The 23,352-nt window shown below is 36.0% G+C and overlaps 1 protein-coding gene across 1 annotated transcript in view; it reads right to left on the reverse strand.

Moving 5' to 3' along the window:
• LOC114366638 (uncharacterized) overlaps nucleotides 1-2,213 on the reverse strand; it is a 48,788-nt gene extending 46,575 nt beyond the window's left edge. Inside the window, exon 1 of the mRNA XM_028323569.1 lies at nucleotides 2,184-2,213. The gene's annotated coding sequence lies outside the window, so the exon portion shown is untranslated. The remainder of the gene's footprint in view (nucleotides 1-2,183) is intronic.
• Nucleotides 2,214-23,352: the final 21,139 nt, after the last annotated feature.

A 23,352-nucleotide genomic window follows, 5' to 3' on the forward strand; every position in this document is an offset into this window, starting at 1 on the left:
AGAGTATTTCAATCATGGAAAAGACGATTTAATAAAAACCAGGTTATGATGTGTTTTTGCGTATAATTTAAGACCGTATTAAGTATCTAGACTCAGGAATAATTTAAAAGGTATGTAAAGACATTTCTTATTGAAATTCAACAAAGAACAGGAATGACTGAACGAGCATAACTTTAACAATAAACTAGAACTCAGGACAGTCAGAACAGTTGTTGATACAAGGATCATCTCATACAATAATATTAATATTATATTGTAGGTAACTACAACACAATATTTAGATTATGAAACCTTCAATGTAGGAGCAGTTAAGTTTTTATAGTCTGAAGTTAAACGTAAACATACAAAATGCTATCTCACAAACAGTTGTATGGCTTAAACGACATTATTACATCTTTATTCCCTTTCATATCAATTTTTATCGCATAACTGTTTCTCACGTTTTCTATCGAATCAATTGACAACGCTACTGGACCTACCGCGTTGTACTTTCTATCAGGGATGTTATGGATATCCGTAACCGTAATCGAAACTATCGGATATCCGAAATAAAAAATATCCGTGACCGAAACCGATTTAAAAGTAACGGATAAAGGTGGAGTCTAAATCTTAATATTTTTAATATTTTGTTACTTGTCTGGCATCCCCTGGCACCAATCTGATATACCCGCCTGTTTTACCTTTATCATAGGTACCTACAATCATAGTACTTAGTGGCTATGTGGGTAGCGCAGCATATTGCTATTTGAATTTCACCTTTTCAAAATTCTAATAAGTATCCGAAACTTTCGGATAATCCGAAATGATTTACTATTCGTAACCGTAACCGAAACCGGTATAATATTATTTTAATATCCGTAACCGTATCCATAACCGAAACTTCATATCCATAACATCCCTGCTTTCTATAGCCCATGGTCTATGGTCCTTTCAAACGGTTGTGACCGTTATATCTAAGTGATAAGGTATGGTTTGCCGGTGGGAGGCAGAAATATGGTTTATTTTATAGGTTAGATCATTTATTAGAGGAGTCGAGGGCTCGAAGACGGCAGCTGTTTTGATTGCGACTGCATAGGGACGGATTCAAGGGTAGCTGTGATTTGTGTGTAAGACGGGGGTAGTTGGTCAAAATATCTAAAACACCAAATTCGATATTTCGGAAAATAAAAGATTTTTTAAATTATTTTTTTTACTCCTCGATGGACTCATATCAAGTTAAAACCTCCCTTAAGAAGTGCTGATTAGCAAAAAAATGTTAAGTGTAAAAATCTGTAAGAATGTGGAAAAAATAACTGTGCTTCCCGCCGGTTTCTGTAGGTGTGACATCGCTTACTAGCAATAAAACCTGTCAAATTGTGCCGTCCTATCATTTGTATGTCTTTGTTGTATGTATAATACAATCTTACCATACATACACGCACCAACTTATTAATAAAAAGTTACACCCTAGTTGAACACTGTTTTAAAGAGACTTTTAGTATGGAAATGTCACTTTAAACAGTAGGTATTCAACTAGGGTGTAATTTTTTAGTCATAAGGGGGACAGCGTTTACCGTGATGTTCCTTACCTCCCTATCCCTTATTACATCCCTGAGTCCTACAGGTATGTTTATTCAACTAGGAAACCCATTGATCTGTGGGAATGTGCTGTTAGGCCGCGATGTAGTTCTTACACATGAGAGCCAATGGTTCAATTATACACTGGGACGGTGGCTTAGCACATTCTATGCATTTTATCGCAAAATAACTCCTGTTGAAACTACATAGGTAAGTCGCCTTATAGAAGCCTTACGCCTGTGTTCACAAACATTACTATGAAGTTTCACAGTGCGCGTGGACGCACAGGGTGACATACGAACGAACCAAGCACAGAGCTCGATTCAACGCTGCAAGCAAGCATCGTTTGTGAATGCGGGCGTTAATGCAAAAAACAAATGACTTTATGATAAAGTCATAAGTCATTTGTTTTACTTGGTTAAAAAATCACGCGGTTAAAAACCGTGGTGGTTTAGCCGTAGTGCGGACTTGGCCTAATTCTAATTTGTCGTAAAGTAGCTCCTATGAAAACTACTTAAAGCTTTAAAAAAGCCTTATTGCAAAATAAATGACTTATGACTTTAGTCAGCAACATTTCACTCAGAGAAGAAAATAATATTAAATTACATATAAAATATGAAAATTACCTGTATGAAGACAGTTGATGAACGGTCACTCTGAAACAATAAAATCATTTTGTTATTGAATGGAAAAAGATTTTGAAAATCATACCTATTTGAAATTTCTTTAGTTTTTGATAAGTACCTATGCACAATCAGAAAGCAAAAACTTGCTTTTGAAAAGGAATTGTTATTTTGAAAAGAAACGACGTAATCGTCGTATACAAATATCAAACGAGAGTCTTATTACTAAAAATAGCTTTAATATTATCATACTTGACCACAGATCCTCCTGTTAAGATATCAGTTTACATTACAGAAGAAAATTGATCCAAAAATACTTTCGTAATATTCTATTAACTGCCCTCTCTATTACAAGTCTGATCTCTATTACAGTGGCTTATATAAGTACAACGATACATGGCCTACAAGCGCTGCCTGTCCTTTATAAATCATATCTTATCGACCCACAATTTGATGTTTAGTCTATCATCTGCGCAGGAACATAAATCAGATGGTTCCATCGATGTCGATAATCGTCTGGGTGCACCCCTACCCCACAGTTACTCTACTTCGGATCTAGGTCTGGCCACGGGCTAGCTGCGTCTTGCCACAGTCAAAATAAGACGTAGTTTGTGTGAGTGATTTGGTATAAGAGTGAAAAGGGTTTCAATTTCAGCTGCATCAAAGTGTAAGTGAAAATACTGGCCAGATACAATTTGAGAAAAAATCATGAAAAAATAAGAAAATCTACAAACTAACGCCCGTGTTCACAAACATTACTATGGGGTTTCACAGTGCGCATGGACGCATAGGAACCAATCACAAAGCTCTATTCAACGCTGTGCGTTCGATTTGCTGCTTCACATAAGCAAGTTTGTGAATACGGGCGTAAGACTGTTACATAAGTATTCAGTAAAAGGCTACTTAAATCCACATGCCATTCATCGCAAAGTCAACATTGATTATTTTGATTTATTATTTTTTTAATTATTTGGAAACAGCTGTATAATACGCAATTTACTTGTCAGCTGAAATCGCTCTTATTAATACTGATAAAAATCTTTCTTATTCTGTAGGCATCCCATTAAATGAAGGCACAGTACTAGTTCAATTTTACTGTGGTTCAACTCTGCAAAAGCATTTCTATAAATTATTTATATTTGTCTCGCTCTCTCATTCAGTTAAGCTACCACGAGGAAGAGAGACGGACAGAATTAGAAATAGACATCTTTTGGCCGAAAGACTGAAATCTAATCGGCGCAATCTAGGTAAAATTGGTATACCTATGGCTTTAGGTCTAAGATTATATCGTTCTATTTCCTTTAGTATCGTCTTTATAATAAGACAGAAAATAGTTTTTTACAAAATGTAAAGTACTACGAGTAATCATTTTGGGCACGTGACAATTTGGGTTAGTAGTAGTTTCGCACGATTTTCCTTCGCACGAATGTGCGAAACCTCCCCTTTCAATAAAATTTTTTTTTAGTAGGTAGGCGTTTCGCCCGGATGTATTAAAAGTATTAAAATCGCGTGCGAATCAACTTTTTTTTGAACTAGTAGTATGCGATTACTAGTTCTCAAACGACAATTTTAGGGACTGTTTGCTCGTACTGATCTGCTGTTGGTATTTGATTTTGTGCCTTGTTATTTTCATTTTCATGTTTGTTGTTTCTGCTATAAGTACTTAAATCTATGCCAAAATGTGTATGTGTCACCGATGCGCAGTTGCGTCTTGTTTTTTAAATAACTGCGCCTTTCCACCACTGCAATCAGGCGACCATTAAAAACCAGGGTCGTGGTGCTACGCACTGCGGCAATTTAACGTATTAATTTGTTGTTTTTAGTGTGCCAAATAAATGTATTTTCTTTCTTTCTTTCTTTCATTTTAAACAGTCCTTTAAACACGTAGCTAAACTCCTAATTTAAGAAATCCCCAATAAACCTACACTAGATTTAAGCCGTAATGTCGACAAACCGACCATATAATGGAACCATTAAGAAGCCTGCAGTGGTAAATCCGACCAAGCATGTGAACACAAGACGAAGTGTTATTTCTTTCGTGTGTTTAAAGTCGCCATTGAAGAGAGTGTAACTAGTCTTCTCCTAGATTTGTATAGAACTTTAAAAAGGTAAAGTCGAACTCGAACAGTATATTACCTTCAAACGGGTTCTGGGTTTTACCCTAGCTAGAGAATGATATAATGCTGAGTAGTTGCTATTTTGATTCAAAGAATTAATTTAATGTCTTTACTACACTGCATTATTCTGATTGTTTTTTTTTATTATGGGACAGGAGGCAAACAGCAGGCATAATTAGGACTAGTGATGTCCTTAGACATTTTTTAAATATTTTGTCCATAATATGACAAGAGTTTGTTGTATGTGCTACATTTGACCTTTTTTCTCAACTGAAAGATCTTCCAAATTTTATCCCTAAAGTGATGCCAAGCATTATCCTTTTCATAGCTCGTCGAATGCCGTTATACTTATCAATAAAGGTAAATCCTTTCAGCTACTTAAATCTTTCATAGTACTTATGAAAATGAAAACTATACTTAAAACGTTCGCATTTATTTGAGTTTTTCTTGAAAAAACTCGCTCAAGCAAGCTATAGCAAATAGTCTAACTGTGTAACATTTTGTCCTCACATACCAGCCATACAAACCTAACATCTGCCGCGCGCGCGCCGTCTGTCAGTCCGCGGTAGGAATTTCAATTCACGTCGCATGATTGAGGACTGATATCGGAATCTGTTTTAATGGGGACTGGTATTTCGCGGACCGCAAGTTGTTTAAGTATTTGTTAGAGATATACGCTATGGGGATGTTGTATGTTTTTGCTATTTTTGATAGCGATTTTATGCTTATTATTGTGATAATTGCACTAAGCTTGTCTTTGATTATACGTTTTATCGAATTTTCTGATTTCTATAGATGCCCACAATGTGCACCGACGACCTCATAATTGCGCTGGATGCAGGCCGCTACCAACCGGGCAGTTTGGAAATTATTGGGGAAGAAGGCCTATGTTTAACAGTGGATGATGTCCTGTGACTGAAATGATGATAGGTACATTCTTATTATCTGAATTTAGAACAATTACTTATTTAATTTATGTTGTAGCAACACTTTAAACGACTAAAATTGATTTTTTTTTGGTGGTGGAAATTTAATATGGACTGAAGATTTTCTTAAGTGTAGGGTGTAATTTCATAAGACTGGCCTAAGACGGAAAATCTTGAAAAATGTCTGTACTACGATAGTGAAAAGATTAAGTGCGATGGATTTTTTCTATTTCCCTCTGTAAGTTTTTTCTGTTTACCTTACCATTTCATGCCTGTCAGCCATTAACGTTTATCAACTATGTTTATGTTTATTTTCTGACATTGCAGTATCATAATCTTTGACAAACTCGATCATTTCTCACACTACAATGTTGCTGGGTGTTCATCAAATGTATCAGAAATCTTAAGCTTTGCTTGTCACAGTCCAGCTATCAGAGAGACGATGCATTACTGCGATTGGCGTGAAGATTGTAGTTGTGAGTCATTTGACTTATTTATTTATCCTTAAGCCCGTAAATGAGCATGATATTTTATGGGCTTCTTCTTTTTTTATTTTGAAAGGACATGCCTTCAATCAATCAAATCTGTGTGACCCTATAATGCAATTTTTTCTTTCTTTTCAAGTTTTAGATAAAGGCTTAGACTACGCATTCGCTAGTTGCATGAAAGATAAGAATTTCCGATTTAACCTGGCATTATTAAGTTCATCTTTGATAAGTTCTCCTGTCAACAAATGCTAGCAATAAAGCTATTTTTTACTAAATGCGTAGTTTCGCGTAGTATGCAGGTTAGTTGAATGAGAAGTTGACTATGATAAAGTTATATTATTTAGATACTGTCTTATATACTGCAGTGTATGGCTACAGATTCGATTAAAATGTATTCTACTAATCTTGAAAAATGTGTAGAGGAAAATCTAATTCATTAATTTAAGTCAACCTGTCAAATAAGATCTTGTAGAGCTTGTAAAGCAATCGCAATTGATCGATATCTTGTGTTGCGGGCGTTATTAGTATTGAAGAATTTTCCTGATCAGATCCTTATGTCTCCTATTCCCCAAAACCCTTGCTACCCTACCTGCGTTCGCGCAGCCGAGTCGTGCAAAAACGCGGTGAGATCATCGCAGAGTGTCATTTGGACGTGACGTGTGCGATCCGACGCGTTGATCATGATCGAGGGCTGATATGCAAGCCCTTGGGACTATGGTCTATTTCCCACTGTAAGTACTTTTATGGAAGTAGGTTTATAAAAGAACGCGACATTAAACGCTTAGCTACATCTTGAAATGGGAGAACAAAATTCTGGATCATTCGTTTGTTGATGGTGACGCCCGTATTCACAAACGAAGCTTGCTTAAGTGAAGCAGCAAATCGAACGCACAGGGTTGAATAGAGCTCAGTGATTAGTTCGTGTGTCACCCTGTGCGTCCACACGCACTGTGAGACCCCATAGTAATGTTTGTGAATACGGGCGTTAGAGGCTGGGTTGCACCATCTTACTTTGATTATAACAAACGTCAACTGTCAAACTCCATACAAAAACACCGGTTATCGTTACAGTTATTGTTAAAGATAGGTGTTACAACCTACCCTTAAAAAAAGCAAACCAAAAATGCTCAAAAATTGCTACCTGTTAGCTTCTCGTCTGAACCCAGAAATCTGTATCCCATCTTGTTGCAGAGATGAAAAATTCCTTCTATCAATTTTAGTTCTAGTTTTTGGGCTCACAGCAATTTTATATGTGGAATCACTAAATACTACCCAGAATTTTTGACGCGAGTTACAGAAAAAATATGCAATAATACATATTATACTCAGAGCATGTATGAAGTTCTAGACTTGAGCAATTTGAAGTTTCAATGGTGTGCAGTTAATTAAATAATAAAAGCTTGTAAAAACAGTGATTGTCTAATCTGGAACGTGCAAATTACTATTAAAAACGGTATATTGCAATATGGGGAAGCCAATAGGTTAGTCATAAAACAGTGTAGAGTCACCAGCGCATTTTAGTTGAAAAATAGTTCTTTTTACCACGCCATAAGATGCTAGTTTTTAGCTTGACGTGCTGTCGGCTGTACTTGGCTAAACAAACTACTTATGGGCTGGAAACACGAACATGGTGTATTTCTCACGGCCAGAAGTGTAGATCATGGATCATGGTTGATCCATGGGCTGATAGGACGCGCACGGAACTTTTCTATGATATTGCTCATCAACGAAGTAAGAAAGTATATTATGATATCTCACTATAAAAATCTCCTTTTATTTTTCTGCTGTAACACTTAAACATCCTGTAATTTATTTTACCGTGTAGATTGTAATAAAAATCCCCTGTAAAAAGTAAACAGAAAAATGATACCGCGAAGTAAAACGGGACAGCGCCATCTCTCGGTCAAATTCGGAACTTTTTTTTACACACCGAATCAAGTAAGTCCTTGCTTATTTCTTCGAAGCTGAAGGTAAGAACATTTAATATCTAGATATGAAAGGTATTTGCTCCGTTAGCCAGATCAAGATTTGATCAATGACAGGACAAAGTCTGACGCCTATTATGTTAAGTCCTAGGTCTCATGCTAATGCAGGAATGCACGTTCATTTACATTCGCGACCTACAAATGGCTTCACATCCTGGTAAAACTACAGTCACCTTGAGTTAAATTTGAACTAGACACTATCATCCCTATTTACTAAAGACTTCTTTAAATATCATTTGTGTATTACTATATTACTCACTTTAATGTAAAAGGCGCAGGATCGGACTGGGCCGGAAGGGCCCGGGTGGCTGATAGCAATCCCGAGGCCCGAGACTAGATCATGGTGATGGGATACTATCGAAAAATACTGAGATACACAAATTGAGATAAAGAAACTGTAAAAAAAATATTACAATACTAAAATAAAGTAAAATAATAAGAAGGTATTTACTAATCTATACTTATAATAAATCTGTAGAGAGGTCAATTCTGTACATGAAATATATTTTCAAAATAACTATCAGGGGGTGATTAGTGATCGATACTGATGCCAAAAATGCAATCAGTAAAATTTTTGTCTGTCTGTCTGTCTGTATGTTCCTTATAGAAACAAAAACTACTCGACGGATTTTAACGAAACTTGGTACAATTATTCTTCATACTCCTGGGCAGGTTATAGGATACTTAAGAATTCCCACGTGAACGGGCATTAGCGGGAAAATCCTTTGGTATGAAACATCTAAACCGCTTAAGTTAGACGCTTGAAATTTGGCAAGCAGGTACCTTAGTAAACTTAAAGCTTAGTTATAACAGGATATTGCAAAATTCCTACGGGAACGGGAATTAGTGTGATAGAGCTTATTTTAAGAAATGTATCTGACCTAAGCAGAGATTCTACTTCGGCGTAGAAAAAGATAAGATAATTTCTTAAATTTAAAAAATAATCATACTGTCGTTCCTATAACTACTTTTAAATAATTATAGGTGCAATAATATTCGCCATACACCAACCTACCTACCAGCAATGCAAAGAGAAGCTTAGTGTGTACGTTTCTTTAAATAATAATAAAATTGTAGTTTGACCCAGTTGTTGTTGTTGTTGTTTCAGCCAAATGACGTCCACTGCTGGACAAAGGCCTCCCCCAAGGTTTTCCACAATGAACGGTCCTGCGCTGCCCGCATCCAGGCTCTTCCCGCCATATTCTTGACCCAGTACAAAATAAATTTTCTAAAATATTTTTTTAAAAATAATCTACAGCTATTTGTCACCTGGGTGTTTTAGGGCTGATTTTTCAATCGTCAGATATTTTTTAACTGTAGAATAACCTTGTCATTTTGACATATTTCCCGTACTAAAACTGTCAATGTGCCAAACTTATTCTTCAGTTAAAAGTTATCCGACGGTTGAAAAATCAGCCCTTAGTCTAACATTAATAATAAGTTAAACTTTGGATACTAGTAATAAAAACAGAATGTCACTTTTTCGGGTCAAAAAAAAACACTGTGTATCGTCGCCCCAGCAAGGGTTGAGCTCGTGCAGCTTGTCGGCCAAGTAATTGTGGTTGCGGAACAGCCAGAAGATCAGGTTGACCTGATCTCAACATCAATGCCGTGGAGAGCGTTGCGCTTAGCTAAATTATGTTTTTGTGACGAGTGGTTTCCCCACAATAGTCCAGCGGCGGCGGGGTTCAAACCAGTGTTCCTTGGACCCCGAGTCGGCCAGTCTGACATCTTCACCGTTCGGTATTGTAGCTTTGTTCTATAGTTCAGGATTCTATGTGAGTATCTACTGCTTGACTGCCAAAAATCCAACCAATGAAGGCCTGGGCATCATGAAAGAAACATAAATGGTCAAAGCCCTCTTTCCCACTGGGCACTTTAGGCACGTGCTCAGGGCCCCGCGACGGAGGGGGCCCCCGTCTGTCCGTCTCAAAATACCTTCTTCTAGATGACAAGGGCCCCCTTGATCCGTAAGTGCCCAGGGCCCCTAGTAGGTTAAAGAAGGCCCTGTGTTTACATAACTTTTTGTCCTAAATTAAATTAGAGAAGTTATACATAAGCAAAAAGGATTTTTTTTGCTTATAACTTCTTCAATCTTTAATTTATATTAACATATTTGTAGGCAAAGCAATTTTCTACAAATTATGACTGTACAATTTTTTTGTACGACGCATAGTTTCCGAGACATGCACGCGGGCTACCGTAGCACAGGGGCCACGCTGCGCGGGCCCCCTGTGCTACGGTTGCCGCATGCCCCGCAACCCAGGCCGTGGGGGGCCCGCGCAGGCTGGGGCCCGCGCAGGCTGGGGCCCGGCTGGCAAATGCCACCCTGACTGTATGGCCAGTCCGACGCTGAAAAGGCGTGAGAAATCAACAGATTCCCAGAGGACAGGGTTGTCTGGAAGAGAACGATAAGACGGCCTAAATTATTCCTTTTTGATTTTGTATCCTATAAAAGCGAAAGGAATGAGTCAGTGAGACTCACTCACTCATCACGAAATCTCAGAAACTACAAGCGCTAGGAGTAGGTGCTCACAAAGAAGAGATTTTGCAAAATTCAACCCCTAAGGGTGTAAAACGGGATCCACTCGTACGAAGTTGCGGGAGGCCGCTGTTTCTTATATTTGCATGTATAAATGGTAGGGCCTATCTACTCGAGTTGTTGACAATTATCAACACGGTTATGACTCATGAAACTATACCACAGTATATCCAAGCATTATGTCATAATTAAGTAAGAAAAATACAGCAAAACATAATTTGCAGTATCTTACATAACATACGAAAGAAATTGGTTGCCTCAAAAAGGTACAACGACCGCAACACCAATTGATGCCACTAATTAATGGTGTGGGATTAAACAAGCCTAATCAATTGTGAAGAGATAATTACTGCAATCACACTGCTATGAAATCACGACTCTTGACAAATGGTCTATCTTCATTTGTTAATAGTGATGTACAGTCGATATGTTTGACGTAAGTATCGACAAAAAAATTGAGGAAGGAATAAATCTGTATTCAATATTTTTAATAATTGTGTTGTACAATACTTATTTTTAATGAAGCAGCTCTATAAAATACTACCATTCATATAATTAAATCATTCACAAGAAATTAAGTTTTATCACTTTCATTTGTTTACTTACTAATTTATGATATCACGTTTTCCAATCAGCAGTTCCTCAATTACCTGTAACAAATTTAAAAATATTGTTATATTAAACAAAGTCTTAATCCAATATTTAATGAAATATTTACAGTCGGAATAAGAATAAAGATTATAATAATAATTGAATTAGCTAGAAGTGTGATGAGAGGCGAAAAACTTGAAAGGCTTTAATTAAAGACTTGTGAAGAATAATTTCTTAGAGGTAGGTTTTATTCCTTATTTTATTTATTTATTAAAGGATACACAGCACAATATCAATTTAGAATACAATGTGTTTTATGACAATTTCGTTTTGTATGAGTTATCCCAGCCAGAAATCGAAAGTATCGATATTTTGAAGAATCGAATGAACATCACTGATTTCGTTAGCAATCTTATATAGTCCAAAGCAGAATTAATTGGCCTGTGTTAATTGACGTTTCGCAACAGGAAATACATTTCCGGCGAATGATTTTGCACTTTATCAGGATATAATCAGTAGGTAAGCTGATAATTGCTGGGATTAAGTAAAAATAATGATTATCGCTTTTGACAGTTTAAGGAATTGTTAAAATTATTGTATAAAACGGTTTTCGTTCGTAAATTTTATGTGCCAAAATTTTTTGATGGATATTAATAATATCCTCAGGGTAAATGTGTTATGTTGAAGTTTCTAATGGCATTTAATTATGACAATGGTTTTCTAACAGCATCTTCAATCTTTTTCTTGAAATTAATTTTTTTCGAATAACAAGTGGCATTGAAAAAGAAAACTCTTTTATGATACATTAATATAAGTTAAATAATATTTGTTTCTATTTCCTAAATAGATTTTTTTTAAGAGCTTTTTTCGTCATGAATATTTGCCATTTTTAGTCATAGTCATCATCATCATTTCAGCCATAAGACGTCCACTGCTGAACATAGGCCTCCCCCAGTGATTTCCACAAAGGCCGGTTGGCTACTGTTGGTACTTTTAATTAAAATTACCTAGTCCCACTACTGTCCCTAAATTACACAAACATGAATCAATAACAATAATGTCCGAGTGGCGAATCGGTCGTGACCACCGAGTTAGAGGAGTGTCCGAGCAAAGGTCGAGTCGCCGGAGCTGATCGACCGACCTTGTCGGCGGTGACAACCAATGTGCTGGGCGGTTGAGCACTGGGCAAGGTAGAACTGTATTTGTTGTTAGTGTTCTGTCTAATACACCTTATTTTAAGCCACCAAGAGGAAAAGAGGCAGAAAGAATTAGAAATAGACATCTTTTGGCCGAAAGGCTGATATCTTTTTTTTTAACGTCGGGAAATGCTTTACGCATACCCACTGGTCGATGGGGACGGCCAGTGGGTTATGTGGGACTCTCCCCGACTGCTCACTAAAGGCGGGGCCTACCCCCTAAAACCTGACTGTGTCCACCGGAGCCTAATCGGAGTCAAACGGAGCCGCGAGAATATTGAAACTTTGCAATTATTATTTTGCTCCAGCAGTCTGGGTTTCACAGAATACAGCTGAAAAAGTATTTTATTAGGATTTTGGGCGCTTCGCAAGACTTTATAATTGTAATTTGCTTTAAATTAAAAATTTCGGCTCTACATTTTAATTGTCAGTCTTCTTTTGTTTTTGTTATTTCTTTTCTTCTACCTTTATGTAATTTTACATACCTAACGAAACAAAGATTATTTATATTCGCTGTTAGCGAAAATTCAATTTCAAATAATATACGAGGGTGCAAAGACCTCGTAAATTAAGGCGTTGGTAATTCCCATACATTTCAATGGTTTGACCGTTCCGTTTGATTTACGAATGTTACATTGTAGGAGCAAGCACCTTAGGTACTTCTTACCCAGTTGAGTTTTGTTACATACAGGCCTCCACTTGCCATATGCAGGGCAAAAAATAATGTGACATGTAAAGGCTCCTTCGAGACGATTTCATCATCATTATCATTTCAGCCACAGGACGTCCACTGCTGAACATAGGCCTCCCCCAATGATTTCCATAATGGCCGTTTGGTAGCGGCCTGCATCCAGCGCCTTCCTGCTACCTTTAAGAGGTTGACGATTTATTTAATTTGATTTTTGATTTGATTTGAAAAGAGAGCCGTGCTCCTGCAATGGAGACAATAATTCGCAATTTTTATTAACGAGACGTTTTATAATGTTTTTATAGAACCCTAAATACACAACGGCAGACTGTACAATTGACAGCATATTAGACTTCTGTTGTTGAAAATTCGCTCTTAACACAACTGAATAAGATACCACAGTATTTAGCTGTACATCAAAACGTATTGGGGTGTTACAAATCGTGTACCGATTTATAAATCTGTTAATCAAGATTATCTTGTCACTTGGAGATAATTAAATTAATTGTTCTAGATTAATTATTATGTACTGCTAACCTATGACATAGCATTGTTTCTAAGTGGTCGTAAATATCACTTGAGATTTAGGTAAGAGATAAATATTGTTGATAGGTTGTCAAGATTTTTGAATTGTCTACGATATTCGGTGTAAGAAGTTGACTATTGTAGAGTGTAATAAAATTATTATTCTTATTTTTGGATTAAAATGCAGATGAAAAAGAGCCTTAAGATATTTAGGGGTTAAGCACATATAATTTATCGTTTTGATTTAATATGTAGGTAGGTATCTTAAAATGATTAAGATACAGTTGCTTCCTGCTAAACGTCAAATAAAACGTATAATAAATGCTGTAAAAGTATTTGAACTCGTATTTTAAAATCGTCGTGGGTATTTATTACCTACTGCAACAAACCATACTTAGTTCGGGACTACATGTCATAGCAGGTGTTAAACCATTGACTTTCCATGACAATAAGTAAAGCATAATTTTTCTAATGCCTATAGACTTCTTAACTGCTTATGCAACGCACCCCTGTCATTGCACTTACGGAATTAACTAGAAATGCCTACAATAATGATCACAACATTTTCAGTCATAACTTCCTACTTTTATGATGGGGAAGCGATCGATTACGTCACGATATAATGTGACGTATCGCTCGCGGGATGGGATGCGGTTGTGACATAAGACTCTATGGCACTCTAGAAGTGTTTATTTGATTTCTTATTTGCTATCACTTATTAATGTAATAGAGAAGTGTTTGAAACAAATATTAGGTAATTGAATTGACAGCGAATCTGCTCTCAAGAATATAAGTAATGCAAAATTACCATTCTTGAGAGCACATTCACACTTATATGCATAAAATCAGAGGGCTTTATTTATTTCTATTTGTTTGGACAAAAAGGAAGATTTAGTAATTTTCCTGGGAAAATTACTAATATTTACATATCCCTATCTTGAAAATCGTTTTTCCTATACTTTTCATCTCTTTCATTGTATACGATAAAAACTATAATATTTCAATATATTGTTTTAAACTTTCATGGTCACTATCATAATAAAATTATCATAATAATATAAAATGGACAAACCGCCGGTCGCAGGTTTTTTATACTTAAGTACACAAATGGCTTGCGCCCCCCTTTAAAGGCTTCCACAGACCAAACGCGGGTCAGTTGCAGCGCGGCTGAGGCACACTGAAAGCAGCGCAGTTTCAAAGCAGTTGCAACGCGGGCGGTTGTCAAAAATTTAAATATTCGAAAACCGCTTTCAACGCGCTGCTACCGCCCTGCGTCCGGTGTGTCATGCTAATATGGCCGCCATATGATAGTAATACAACAGCGCGGGCCTGCGTTCGCGCCGCTTCTGTCCCGCACTCGCGCCGCCTCGTTTGTCGTTCGGCAGTGCGGCGCGGCGTGGGCCCGTGTTCAAATTTGGTGTGACACACTTCAAAGAGTTTCTTGTATTACAACTTGCGCGGGCCCGCATTCAAACTGCGCTGCTACTGCCCTGCGTTTGGTCTGTCCAAGCCTTAACCTCTTACCTACGGGAGGCACCTATAGTTGCCAAGTCAAAAGTCACTTCTCAATACGGGTGGCATCTATTGTTATTTTGGCAAAGCCAATACTAAATCACGGTTTACAACAAAAAAACAATAAAATTGCAAATTAAGTGTAAAATGCGCTTGTAATTATGAAACTACATTAGTTGCAGAATATAATATTCCAAATTTCAATACCGTAAGTCCCATACTTTTTAAAATATCTTGATGTGAAGTGGAGCAAACAATTTTATAGGTTAAAATACCCCGTATTGAGAGGCGACTTTGGGTTTCCAAGGGCCCGTAGGTAAAGGGTTAAAGGTTTTTGCGGCCTCCCACTTTGGGAACCAATGATCTAGATTCTAGTGCTTTTCCCGCAAAGCAAAGCACGAGTCACGTAATTTTCATGGCCGATCATTAATATTATACGACTGACCGTATTTCCCGACGACTCTATAAATTATGATTTATTTTGATATAAACAACTTTTACTGGTCGAAGCTACTTTCCAATGAAGGTAATCTTACGATCACTGAAACTGCACTTAAGTGTTATCTCCATTATCCTGAATCATTGTACAGTACCACCTGTGGTACCACTGCTGTCAGCCTACTAGAAAATTATTTATCGAAATATGAGCTTTGCATCTTTGGCATGAGGTTCAATTTGTATTAGAATGTGTTGGTAATGCTTAAAGTATTGTAGTGTGATTGTAGTGTTTAGTTTCGTCAATTTGAATTTGGAAAGAATTAGAATTTGACATTCGATTTTTTTTTGGTTGGAATATGGCTTCGTGTGGTTCGCACTTTTTTAGCCAGTATCAATAATTAGAAGATATTTTTTTTTGTTGGATTATAATGGCTTCGTTTGGCACTGCATTATTATTTTAAACCAGTATCAAGTAAAATGCATAAAAATAGTAAAAAACAAATTAGTTTCCTGTTCTTTATTCAAAACCAACAACATGAGCAAACATTACAAAGCATAATCAAATTATCGTGTTCTCGAAGACACGATAATGATGTCGACTTTGTCGACTCCGGCGCATCGAATATTTGACCGGAAGTGACTTGATAGGGCCTTGCGTTTGACTATGATTAGTAAAGCAAATACTGGACTTTTGTAAGGAAAAATAAGACATAATGGCACATAGTAGAAGCCCGCGACTTCGTTCGCATTTTACAATGCTCTACCTATTTTCATTTTTAATAAGGTTGCAATATGATAAATATTTTTGTGTAGAATAAGATGTATCAATATTGTATTCGAATACGAATTCTATACGAGAATAATTTGGAAAAGGTTTAGTGCTTATTTTTTAATTTAATTGTAGAAAAATGATAATAAATGAATGTTATTTTCTGTACATAACAATAAATACGATTGGCTCAATCTCATCACTGTTTTTTGCTACTGATAATTACTTTTATTTCTTTTCGCAAAAAAAGTATCGTTAGGCAGACACTCGTCATCCAATTCTCGCGCTTATTTTAATTAAAGCTCTGCCAAATTGGCAGTTAATAACCAATCGTATCTACCAGTTGATGACTTACCAAATAACTGGTGTACAGTCAGCGTCAAATAGTTCGTGACACCTAAAGTGGCCAAAGAGTCGACAACACAACCTTATTCCAATTGTAACAAAGACGTGTTGCGAACTTTTTGGCTACCAGTGTCACGAATTATTTGACGCTGACTATACAGAGGTCATCGGTATCGTAGTAACGAATAATTGATACCCAAATTGTTACTTCTCAGTCAGCATAGTCCTTTTTTCTTTGAGTTAAGATTCAAAATGGCGAAGCAATAGTTTTGGCGACGGTAAAAGTAGAGTGGTATGAAGAAGTGGCATTGACATGATACGTGATGGCGTGAAACGTGCTCTGGTAGCTGTATGAGATCATTCGTCATTTCTAAGTAGGCTTGACTTGGAAGTCACATAGAGAAAAGGGCTTTGAAGGTCTTTTATGGGAATAACTCACTAGGTAGAGGTCGAGTTTGAATATGTATGAGAGCAGTAGTGTAATACAGGGATGTTATGGATATCCGTAACCGTAACCGAAACTTTCGGATACCCGAAATAAAACGTATCCGAAACCGTACCCGTTTTAAAAGTTTCGGATAGTTTCGGTAGGTAGCTTAAATTGTTTTTTGTATAGCATTATATGTAAAGGCATAACAGCCTAATTTACCTTTATAATTCCAACTAGTATCAATTTTTATTTTTTTATTACTTTTTATTCGATGTAAAGTGTGCGGCCATGAATGAACCGTGTTTGACAACTATTGCCAAACGGATTCTAAAGCACAGATATCCGTAACCGTAACCGAAAATTTCGGATATCCGAAATAAAAAAATATCCGTAAACGTAACCGAAACCAGTATAATATTATTCCTATATCCGTAGCCGTATCCATAACTGAAACTACATATCCATAACATCCCTAGTGTAATACGAACTGTGATCATCATCATCATCAGATCATTTACTCTCCACTGCAGGAGAACGACCCTCTTTTTTTTACCAGAGGCAAATGAACGATTTAACCTATACTCCCCACGCTGGCCAGACGGGTTGGGGAAGCATACGAACTGAATTAATATTAATTGACAATGAAAGCACAAAGATTTGCTTCAAACTACTTTATTATTTAAAATTCTTCTTCTTCTTAGTCGGGCACTCTTGTCAGAGTGGTCGTGGTTGCGCTGACGAGGTACATGGTCGGGTCATGTCTCCGAGGGTAGCTCTCCTGGCGATGTGCTTCCATTTCTGACGGTTAGAGGCGTCGCGAGTACACTGGACCATGGTGGACTAAGTGGCCTATTTAAAATTATGCTACCAGAAATGGTAGGGTAAAAAGATTATGAGATATGTAGAGGCTCCTTTAAAGAGAAAAATATTTGACGATTTGTAAACTTTATTAGTCTATAGAAATAAAGACAATTTGACTTTGACAAACTCAAATTAACTTTGAAATCAATTATTGACAATTTGACATTATTGGAAAAAAATAAAAGCATTTAATTAACAAAAATTTAAAACTATTTTACTATCTTTTCAAATCGAAATTACCCAGGAACCTGAATTCTGAAGAAATTACCAGGAATTGTTTGTAAATAAAATTGGAAATAAGGAAAAGACAATGTAATTAGTAAAGTAGTAGGTATATTATAACATCCAATTAACTTTTGATTAATTGTACACTTTTTTGGCATAATCAAGACTCACGAAGCAATCGTGTTTTTCAATTGAATATCAGAGTTTTTACGACTTGATGCCATATTACCTATCGTAAGCTAAAATCATTAATTTGAGTTTATTTATATTATCTTTGCAAATAAAAATTGTAAATAAAGGTGACAATCTTAAATACACTCGTATTTAAAAGTAAAATTAAATGGTCTTTCTAGGCGTTGCAATTACAAAATTAATATGTGATCACTATGGATTTGTTGTTAAATTCATCATCATCATCATCATTTCAGCCATAGGACGTCCACTGCTGGACATAGGCCTCTCCCAATGATTTCCACAAAGGCCGGTGGGTAGCCTGCATCTAGCACCTTCCTGCTAACTTTTGATTGGTGGAAATAAATAGCTATTTGTTAACCTAAAATGCAATAACTATTATGATAGTTTTCCAGTTTAAAATATCACCGAAAGTGCTCATAAAAATGCAAACAAAAACGTTTCAATTCCGAACTCTTTATGCAGCGCTCAAGTCGTAGTTTTTCATGCTTTTTTTGTCGATATCTCGCTTTTTATCGATATTTAAATCGATTGTGATCTGACATAGCGATCAGTGAAAGTGAATATACACTTTATTTTGTTATTATAAAGAAATGCGAGGCTGTGAAATTAATAAGATGAAATGTCACGCTTTCTAGAGAGAGAAATATGAAGTTATGTTGGCAGTGTGTTAAATATGTACTTAACGCTTTGACGGCTTTCAGAATTTTAAAATGTATTTATATTAACGTTTTAGGTGACGACTAGTTTTTTCATTGTTGACCTTGTCATTGTGAGTTTTTTTTCATTTACAATGTACTTACCTAACTAAAACTTTTTTATTACATATTTTTGCGATAACATTTCGACTAAAATATTTAATTCAAAAAGTATCCCGTACTACATAATTGAGCAAATCTTACGTAAGTAACACACAAGTAAGTAGATGTTTTATTATTCGTTGTGTATTTTTTTTAAATGAACAATTAATTCTTCATAATTTAGGTATATCCCCATAAATGTTATATTGTCTTCAAAAATCTTATGAATATACCTAGTCTAGGTACTATACCTATTTAGAGTGATAAATTGCTTGTAACGGTTTTAATTTCTCATCCATGTTAGCAATTGGAAATACTCGGAATTCCTGAATCATATCATGTTTCAAGTCCAAACATACCATCCATGAGAAAGCACTCCCCATGGGTTTTCCATAAATAAATCCTGTATAACTCAGGCGCACCGTACGTCTGTCTGTGCTTGGAAATAATTTTGACATCGCCGTTAGGATGGGATTCCAGATAAATCTGATATTTGCATTGGAATATGCAGACTCGAAAAGACGATAAGACAGGTATACTCGTACCTAGTTATGTAATGTCATATCAAATAAATTAATTTGTATTAAACGATTAGGAAAATGGAAATTAAGCACTTTTTGACTAACGTGACTTTGGCGGAATTCATTAGGAAGGTCACTCTGTGACCGGCCGTAATATCCCAGACTTGGCCAGAAACAAAATAAGAATTTATTTATGTCAACAATAATTTCAGCAATTGACTATTCAAAAGACTACCATTGAAAAGACCAACAACATCAGCGGATAGAAATGTATCTAATTATTAATTTCTTGGCTTCACGTAAGTTTAGCCAGTGTGTTAATAATCGGGGAGAGTTCGGTATATTGTACCGCCGGGTAAATTGTACCACCCCCATATTTCGTAAAGTATTTATTGAATGTCTGTAATTGCAACACTCAGCGATACACAACTAAAATCAATTAATATCGGCCATGTGGTTTTTGCCGTGACAACAAACACGTGTGTTTTATTTTGAAACGTATTTTTTCATTGTTTTCAAGTAACTTTTGACAATACATGTTTAGTTTGTAATTTTGTTAAATTTAATCACAGGGTGTTTCTAATATATTATTTAGAAGCGTAAATTAGTGTGGATTACAATTATTTGAAACATTTTTCGGTATTTATAAGCTATATTTTTTACCGATTTTTTAAAAGCACTATCACCTAGTCGGCTAAATTGTACCACATCAAGTTGTATGGAACTTTACCAAAGGATTTTGAATTTTTTTTAGTAAATCATATTTTGAAGTTATAATAGCGTAGTTATGTTTGAGTAACAATAAATGAAAGCAAAAGACTGGCAAAGTAGATTAGGTACGATAATATTACGATAATAGAAATTACAAAACTTTTACTCAAAATCGTGATAACGTGTAAAACAATATCGATTGTCTATGTTATTAACTACTGTTCCTTTTCGTTTCCTAATTTGTTAAGAATGCATCATATAATATTTTGCCATAGTTTTTTTATAGGCATGAAATTTACTGAAATCTAATTTAGTAACCCTGTGGTACAAATTATCGAACCGGTTGGCTAAGTTGGACCGAAGCTCTGAACTCGTACTTCGTTGATTTGTGCTAAATATACAACAATCATGTTAATTAATACTTATGAAATAGTAAGTTGAATAATGTATCTTTTATTATATACCATGGACATTAGCAAAAACAAAAGAAAACGATGTGTAAAATGGGATTGAAAAAAACTGGTCCAAATTAGCGGACTCTCCCTTATCAAGTAATAATAAATTATCACGTTTAGCTCTTCATTATCTCGAAACCAGCAACAAACTTGACTCCGAAATGAAAAGAAGTTTAAGTTTGTTTACAATTTCCATTCGCTTTAGTAAAGAGATAAACACCACAGTTATAAAGCTTTTAGTGCTAATTCAGGAGCAAAACATAATGCAGATTGTTTCTAATTAGTCATAAAAGACGCTATCAAGCGGCGCTAAGGTATGGCGTGTTAATTACAAAGTTAACTAGCCTTATTTTAATTAGGAGGGGTTATTCACCAACTCGACAAGAGACTGGACACACGTGTTGGACACACGTTGGTGAAAATTAAAATTAATATCACTAATTATTTCGTAATTTGGACACGCCAAGAATAACGCGTAATTGGCGAAAACACAGATTTAATTCATGCAAAATCTTGTGTCCTGGTGACGAAATATTTAATTATACGACTATCTATTTTTGAAGCAAGAGCTGAAAATCAGTGTTCTGCTTTTTTTAGAACAGTGTTTTTTAAACAGCTCTCTGCTTTTTTGCATCGCTGCGGCACAGTTTATCGCAGGATTTTCTTTTTTTATTGCTTGTAATGTCACTATTTTTTCTGCTCCTATTGTTTCTGTTACTCTTTTAAACTTTTCGCTTATTGTATATCAATGTGTTTTGCAAATAAACCTTTTATCTGTCTATTAATTTTAAGTTTCACCAACTGGACACACGAGTGTCCAGCTTCTTGTGTCGAGATGGTGAATAACCCCTTATTAGGAGGATCCCTCACATTCCCCTCAGCACATGGAAAGTTTCTATGAATGGCCCTAATCATCCATAATGTCATAAGCTTGAATGGGATGGCAGACATGACAGAGATAGCGAAAGAATTAAAATAACTAAGGACGGGTTGGGCGGAGCACAAAAACTTAGGATTTTATTGTCATACGTGACTTCCTAACAGGGGTCGCGAACATTTTTCTGGGTAGAAAAATGTTTCCGTAATTTACAGTGTTTTTAAGAAAGTAAGAAATCATAATTTATACTTAAACTAGCTTTCGGCTTTGCCCGCGTGGAATTTTGTCTGTCACAGAAAAACATTATCGCGCGCGTCCCTGTTTCAAAAACCGAGAAAAAACTATCCTATGTCCCTTCCCGGGACAAACTATCTCTATGCCAAATTTCATCAAAATCGGTTCAGTGGTTTAGGCGTGAAAGCAAGACAGAGTTATTTTCGCATTTATAATATTAGCATAGATAGTATAGATGACGTGTGGTTCTATCAGAGTAGATGACCACTCCCAATCTTCCCGTGGACGTCGAAGATGACTAAGGGGCAAATAAGGAAGGGCGAACATCAGGCCTATCGAAGCCCCATTGGCTAGTGTGGAGGATCTTGGCCAAATCCTCCTTTTGCACCTGGTAAATACTGGGTCGTGCTTCCACTGCGGAGACTAAACGATTATGATGATAACTAAAATGTGAATCTTTTTTTGTTAGTGCCGTCTTAATATCTCTCGTTTTGCTGATCATTTTAAAATCAAAAAATCAAAATTATCTTTATTTGTATAGACTAAATTGAATTAGTACTTACAAATCGTCAAATGCTCTTATGGAGCCTAATATACATGTCTTATTCTTTTTTGCCCTACCAGCTATGTAGAGCTTCTCCAAACCGTCAATTTCTTCTGTGTTTTAAATGAATATTTTATTTGGCTATAATTCAGTCCGAAAGGTTGCCAAACTCTGTTTAATTTCAAACGATCCCAGCCGCACCCAAGACATTTTTTTCGTTTTCAACAATTTAGGTTATCTCAAATCTTTTCATTCCACGACGTTGTTTAATGATGTCGTAAAAATTTTGTTCTTTAATGAAACGTAGTCTAGATTTTTCATAGTTGTTAAAATTTAAGCATTTAAGAGCTGCATCTCAATCTTAATTGAGAGAATTAAATAAAAACTTAATTCGAATTTAATATAGATTTAAAGGAGTCTTAAAGCTAGAAAAGTGGATTGGTAACATTCACATAGGGTAAACCGACAGTCATTGGACGCTGCCAGTCATTGGACAAAAAACCCTTGAATTTTCTTAAAATGAATATTCCATCAAATACAATGAATATTCCTTCAAAAAACGCCATTCTATGTCCATCAGTTGGAATCTCTCAGTTGTGGAAATAGAAATGCTATTTTTAATTCAGTAAATGACTGAATTAAAAATAATATAATTTTTAAATAACTGTCCAATAACTTTCTTAAGTGTCCAATGACTGGTAGTTTACCCTAGGTACATTCCCATAGCAAAGAGGTACCTCTTTCTATGTTCCGTGTTTCAATCATCATTATGTAGCTATATTCGGCCATTCATCATTATCATCATCATTTCAGCAATAAGACGTCCACTGCTGAACATAACCCTTCCTCAATGCTTTCCATACTGATCCTTCCTTACCAAAATAGGAACCAATTAAGCACCACTAATGCTCATTTTACCATCAATCCCTAATTTTTAAGTGACCCTTATGAAAACAAAATGCCAGTTATGTGTTACCGTAGGTCACTTAAAATTAGGGATTGATGGTGAAAACGGGCATAAGTACCTTATTCTCTTTTCGTATCTGTACATGTGCCTTACGTATGTAACTTGTAACGTAAAACATACGGCATTGTGGAAATGTGACGTAACGCGCTATACAAAGCGGTGCGCACGCGACGACGACAATGCTTGCGTGCTCTACTGTACGTCTATTAGATTAGGGTGCAACTTTAAAATCT

Source organism: Ostrinia furnacalis, unplaced genomic scaffold, assembly GCF_004193835.3.
Source record: "Ostrinia furnacalis isolate ACB-3 unplaced genomic scaffold, ASM419383v2 OfSCF0643, whole genome shotgun sequence".
Lineage (NCBI taxonomy): Eukaryota > Metazoa > Arthropoda > Insecta > Lepidoptera > Crambidae > Ostrinia > Ostrinia furnacalis.